General features: G+C 43.5%; 1 long non-coding RNA gene across 1 annotated transcript; it reads right to left on the minus strand.

The window, feature by feature from the left end:
* Positions 1 to 1,623: 1,623 nt before the first annotated feature.
* LOC118251387 (uncharacterized) lies at positions 1,624 to 6,227 on the minus strand. Its single transcript, XR_004779784.2, has 3 exons — positions 6,065 to 6,227; positions 4,516 to 4,613; positions 1,624 to 3,172 (listed from the first exon to the last, which is right to left on the minus strand). It is a non-coding gene; the product is annotated as an uncharacterized LOC118251387 (long non-coding RNA).
* Positions 6,228 to 6,878: the final 651 nt, after the last annotated feature.

The following is a 6,878-nucleotide window of genomic DNA, read 5'->3' on the forward strand; positions in this document are numbered from 1 at the left end:
TGGGAAGTCTGTCAAACTTCCATAAATGGTATGGAGTTTGCCCATTTCATCTAGCTATTGCACATTATTTAAGATGTGCCACTTTTTCCTAAAACCCCTAGCTATCACTGAAATCTCTTGCCACAGGTACTGTGCAACTCAACCCCCTCTGCCATTTTCCCATCAGTACCTTTTACTAGCTGTTATCTCCTTTGCATGTCTCGCCTTTCATTACTGTTGCTTCATTTTATCATCTAGTCCATTGTCAGTAAATGAAGTCTATTGCTCTAGAGAGTTTCTGCTTGTTTCGTGTTATCAGATTTGATTGCAGTATTCCCCTTGCTAGGTATATATGTGTCAGTAAAATATTCAGGCAGCATTTCTGTGTAGGTGCAAGCAAACCTAGCAGTGGACACAAAGAAATTCAGAGAGCAACTTGGAGAAGCCAAGACATCTGGCTTCATGTCTATGCAACATAGGTAGTTTTTTAGGGTGGCAGACATTGGGGAAAAAAAAGGGTGGCATCAGCGTGCCACTGCAGCCACAAAGCAGGCAGCTGGGATTTGCAAAGTGAAGGCTTTTGTTGAGTGACACTGGGAGAAAACCCAGTACTGTGAAAGGTGTACTGCTGTTTAGCACCACAGCAAAGGGGTGTCCCTCTATGAAGGATGTGTAAAAACATATTACGACAGCTGTAGTTAAACTCAAGTGGTTCGAGGTGTTACAAATCCAGTTGTCCACCATGCTCCTCTGCTGATGGGCATTTCCCAACAGAGGGAGTGGGACACATCTCGTCCTCCACGCTTCTGCATTCTCCAGTGAGGATGGAGTCACTGCTGCATGGGCTGCTCTGTTTCATGACTGTGGGGTAGGGAAAGGATCTTTGCAGCAGTCCAGCCTGCAAGTTGCCTTGCATGCTGGCACCTGGCAAGCTTCCTTTTCACTTGGCTTGAATAAGGTGGAAAGCAAAAAACTACAAAATTAACGCGGTGGTGTTTCATTCCCTATGGAAATCTGCAGGCATCAAAACAACTGCTACCTGTGTCAGTCTAACAATTGCAGCATTTCCTGCTGTATCACAGTGTCAGTGCTGAAAATGGATCCCTCGGCAATCCAGCTGAAGTGTCAGCATATTAATGCTGTTGGAAGTACAGGCTTTCAATGTGATAGAAAAATAATGACTAATATCAACTCCTACTGCTGACCCCTTGCATACTCACATCTGTGTATGTGATTTTCCATGGGTTCAGTGTCATTAAAAGATCTTATCCTGAGATGATGTAAAGCACCATAGCTCCATTGACCCACCCAGTTGTCCCCCATTATGTATTTACTTGTTACTGCCTGCATAGTATCTCGCACCTGTCCTAATTAAATAACATCGTTTTTCTTTTACTGACCACTTTTTCAAAATGCCGAGCTGTTTTTGAATTCTAAGCCCATCTCACAGCCTCTCAACAATTTGTTTAATAGACTGGCTTAATATCCATATTCTCTCCTCCACCATCCAAGTAATAGGCAAAACTACAGAACAGAACAGCACCGAGGTTATCGCAGACATCACGAACATCTTCAGGAGCCTCTTCCTTTTTGACAGTGAACCATCTCGACAATGAACCATCCACAGTTTCTGTTTTAGAGAGGTTATCCACCCAGTTCCCAATGTTTCCTTAGTTCTTCAAGTACATTTCTTTCAAATAGTTTGCTCTGACTAATCCGCATTGACAGTTACTCAGTCCGCCTTAGCTGTTTATAGACAGTTTTATTTTTTTTTGTTCTGTTCCAGACTTTCTCCAAGAATTGAATTAAGCTGAGGGGAAAGGGGAGGAATTTATTTATTTATTTATTTATATTTTTTTTGTTATTTGTTCTTCTTTTTTAATTCTTCAGCTCCTTTCCCCTTCTTTTTCACAATGGGCACTATATATGGCCTTTTCCAGTCTTCTGGACAAAAACAGGCGATCTGGGTTTGATTCATAATATTGAGAGTCACAGCCTCATGCAATGGGCCTCTGGCCACCCTGAAGAGGACAGGCAATTGAGGCTGGGGAAGTAAGTATTTTTCTACCATGAAAATGCAACTAGGACAAAGGGGTAAGAGGGCATACATACTTGCACAGAGGACTAAAATTCAGTGAATAGTTTCATTCCCAGGAGGAGGGAAAGAGAGAGATTAAAATATTAAAAATGTAAAGCTTTTTAAACAGAGTAAAATTCCAAAACCAAAGGAAAACATCACATTTTGGATTGGACAAAGATTTGAATCATGAGTGGATTTTACTCTGCAACCATTTTGTCTATTGTTTAAATGAGAAAAAAAAAAAGCCATTTGGCAATGACTGCAACCGATTTCATTCTCAATTTTTCAGATTAGCTGAAGAGCTGAAAAAATCAATTGTTTGCACAGCTCCTGTCCTGGAGGCTTGGAAAATTACACTTTAGAGATAACAATTATGGGGGTTATGGTGCAGAACACCATCATGGAAGTTTAAATCAGAAGAGGCTGAGATTTACATCATTTTGGAAGATGTCATGAGACCTTTGTTTTGAAATGGACCTAAAAGCAGTTTCTGAAGCAGTAATGAATATGGCTTGACCTCCCCTATGCTTTTTTTGTTTGGCATTGTTAAGCATAGAAATCTTTAATGCTCTTCATGTTGACAACATAAAATGATAGGTAGTTTTCCTGTCATAGCTGAGACCTCTAAGACGTATTTTCATATGACTATGCTGCTGGGAAAGATGAATTGCTTTTGCCTTCATTCACGTTATCTGAATGCAAGGACATTAGAATGCTATGCCTTTTCATAAGGAGATTGAGCTCTTCCTTTGAGTCACACCAGTTCTGAGGTTGACCATCAGGACTCGGGAATTGACTGTTTGCTCACTTCAGACCTTGCCTAATACAGAGAGCTTATGCAAGTGATGACTGAGAAGGCCAATGAGTCTGCTTTGTTTTTTCCAGTAAGATATTGTTAGTGAATGGAATTAGTTAAGAAACTATTTGGTTTAAACTTCTTTTTTCATCGCCCAGAACAGAATACAGTTGGGTCTATTTTCCACCAAGGGACCAACAAAACTTGGGGCAGGCTTGAGCTGGTCTTCTTTGCAATTGGAGAGTGTTATAAGACAATGTCAACATTTGGTTTGCAGCTTGGCTTGAAGAAGACGCAGAGTAAGGTATGACCAAAACCTAGGAATGAGCAAATGTCAAATACATGACAAAGTGAGGAATGTTACAGGACAACACTCTGTGATCTTCATGTCTGCTTTACAGTGCACTTAGTAATCACTGAGGAAACATAAGGTGAGAAGCTGACTGAACATCACCATGGCTGGACATGAGATCCAGGCAAAAGCATAAGTGGAGTGCTTGGGATAGCACAGGTGGTACCACAGGCCAGACACGTATTGGCCTCTCTGCTCTGCATACCAGCTGGGAGCACAATGAAGGGCTCCACAGTTCCTCTGAGCAGGGCAGCCAAAAGAACTGTGGAGGAAGGACACACTTGCACTTACAATGACACTGATTGCAAGAAGCCTACTTTCCCTCAGAACCATAGAATCATTAAGGTTGGAAAAGACCTCCAAGATCATCTGGCCCAACTGTCCCCCTACCACCAATGTTACCCACTAAACCATGCCCATAAGCACTGGGTCTAACTTTTCCCAGGGACAGTGACTCCACCACCTCCCTGGGCGACCCGTCCCAATGCCTGACTGCTCTTTCTGAGAAGAAATGTCTCCTCATTTCCAACCTGAACCTCCCCTGGCGCAACTTGAGGCCATCCCCTCTAGTCCTATCACTAGTTACCTGCGAGAAGAGGCTGAACCCCAGCTCCCCACGCCTTCCTTTCAGGTAGTTGTACAGAGCAATGAGGTCTCCCCTGAGCCTCCTCTTCCCCAGACTAAACAACCCCAGTGCCCTCAGATGCTCCTCACAGGACTTGTGGTCCAGGCCCTTCACCAGCTTCATAGCCCTTCTCTGGACATGCTCCAGGGCCTCAATGTCCTTCTTGTAGTGAAACTGAACACAGTACTCCAGGTTCAGCCTCACCAGAGCTGAATGCAAGGGGATGATCACCTCCCTGGTCCTGCTGGCTACACTATTCCTGAAACAAACCAGGATGCCGTTGGCCCTTGCTGATTTATTTACAGTTCTGAAGGAAGCCATCACACTGGGAGGAACTTCTTTTCACAGTTAAGCTGGACTCACCCTGTGGGCCCTATGAGCACAGGTAGGGCTGTGACACAGCAGAACCAGGCAAGAGCCAAGTGGAGAAGCTCAGCTTAAAGCAGCTCCTGCAGGATGGGGTCTTCCCCGGCCACAGCCTCCCAACAGGATATTTGGGAGATTCCATGTGGCCACAAGCAGGAAAAGGGCAGTTCTCTGCACTGTCTCTAGTCTGGCCTTGAGCCCCAGCAGTGAAATCAGCAGGAGTGGGGACACACAGGGCCCTGGCAATCAATATGGTTTTACATGTATGTGCTTATCTGGAGTACAGAAAAGAGCAGAATTAGCAAATCACCACTTACCTATGCTAGAAACCACTGCAGCTCCCCAGAAATGTGCTGGTGCAGACACTAATGCTGATGGCATTGACTGGCTTCAGCAGTCACACCATGGGGCAACACTGTTGATGAGACAAGAACAGCAAATGATTTTTTATGGGACAGATCAAGATTTATGGCTGCCCATCACAGAACACAGGTGCCCAGGAGGCTGCTGCCTCTGTTTTAGCTGGTGTTGGGTCAGGGGCTGGCCAGGGAAGGCTGACTGTTTTTCCCAGTCACAGCTATCAAAAGGAAAATTGTGCCTGTCACAGTGAGGGCTCAGTGAGGAGAAGGTGGGACAATCAGAGATACCCTGCTTAGGATATACCATACTCTGATAAGGATATACCATTGCCCTTTGACAATTTTCTGGGTTAACTCACTGAAGAAGCTGTCGAAACCATGAGGAACTCTCTCAGGTTACAAATTTCACTCAGGTTCACCCTGGTGAAGAACTCATGACAACAGTTCCTGGAGTGTCTTCTTCGTCCATTCTGGACTGGTGGTTTACCATTTCTTTCAAGGGAAATCTTTGCTGCCCAGGCTTTAGTTGCTTCAGCTGCAATTAGTCCACACTTTTTTCAGAGACTGCAGCTAGGGAAATGATCTGCATATAAGCTGTCCTAATCATTTGTTTTTCATCCCATATGCAGACCAAAAAAATAACTTGTGTGTGTGCATGCACCCACATTAGCCCACAACCAAACCTTCCAGGAGTTTCAAGTGGATACCAGAGGAAGAAAAAAGGTTGTATGCAAGTTGTCTGTTACATTCATCTTCCCAGATATTTTACTGAAAAAGGTGTGCTAGCCTAGGGATGGGAGATGAGTCCAGTTCACAAAACTACAGAAGAGAGTACCCCCCTCATCTAGTGGTGAGGGCACCTCTTCAGGGTGTGGAGGACCTATGTTTGTCCCTTCTCTCTGTCTGACACACACTTTGACAAGAACCAAGGACTCTTGCACCCCAGAGTTCCATCTGATCCCTGATCCCAGCATCCCCTAGTAGGCTGTCTCCAATCTCTGGTTTTGGGTCTCTTTTCTTTGTAAAAAAAAGTATTAACCAGTCACAGAAACACTCTTGAAGGCTAACGCCAGTCACAGAAGCTGCTATCATTAACATCCTTTTACAATCACTTGACTACCTGCAACAGGAGAAGGTATTTTGTTTTGATTTAAAAAGTGAGAGGTATGGTCAAGATGATTTCCACATGAGATCTTCTCTTTTGAAATCCATTCCCTTTCACCTAGAAATGTACCAGTATTATATAAAGTCTGATTACAGCCTGACTGCTTTCCCTCAGCTTTGCTCAGAGGTGCACTGAATATCTGTGTTATTAATATAGGCAAAGCTCAGTGAGATGCTGGGTGCTTTAAAGTTTCTCACGAATCATAATAAAAATCATTAAAAAAATTATATAGGAGCTGGTATATTCTATACAGAGAGTGCGGAAAATGTTCTGAATCTCACTGCTCTGAGTACTGTTCCTTCTGTCCACAGTTACAAAAAATGAAATGTTAGTAGTTCATACCTGTGGGTGCCCAACACTTTCCCTTAGCAGGCACCTTGAGTAGCCAGGAACGTATCTTTTTAAGCTTTATCAGCCGACTGCTTTTGAGGGACATGTTCTTAATGCAGAAAGATCCTTCTGGGTTTTGCTCCTATTAATTTTACATAAGGAGTTTTTGTTAGCCAGAATTAGATAGCACCACTTATTTATGAATAACCCATGAAGGAATGCATGAGTCAATATGAGATACTTTCCCAGTCCCTGGTGCTGGGTATTCACAAATCAAGAATGGCATCTATTCAGAACAATCACCAGCAGAGGTATTTCTATGGTATGCCTGGACTAGCTTGGAATGAATTATCCTTCTAACTATATGAGTTGGTTTCCCCGAAGCGTATTTCTCCCATCCTTTCCCTATTGGGAATAATTATTATGGTGGAGTTTTTTAGCTGCGCATTTTGAGTGCCCTCTGTTTCTTTCCAACCCCCTTATTTAACTGTTCTGATGACTGCTCCCAAAATAAGAAACATCTGGCACATATCGTGATTGCAAAGCAACTGTGGTGAAATCCTTGATGTGTACAAGGTTTTCTGAGCTCAGCCAGTCCTGCCTGGTGTGATATACAGTTCATCAGGCTCTTCAGCACTCCTTCTTCAGTGTGGTACTATTCATTCAACTACAGATATGGACACAATGGATAAAGACCTGGAAAAAAAGTGAATTATAACACAGTGAAGGAAAAATTGAGGCTATCACAATCAACACTATGCATGCATGTATACGTGTGTGCACTCACACACCCCTGGGCTGACCGCACCTACCTTGTTTCCCGTGA

The sequence above is a fragment of the Cygnus atratus genome, chromosome 1 (genome assembly GCF_013377495.2).
Source record: "Cygnus atratus isolate AKBS03 ecotype Queensland, Australia chromosome 1, CAtr_DNAZoo_HiC_assembly, whole genome shotgun sequence".
NCBI classification, from domain to species: Eukaryota; Metazoa; Chordata; class Aves; order Anseriformes; family Anatidae; genus Cygnus; species Cygnus atratus.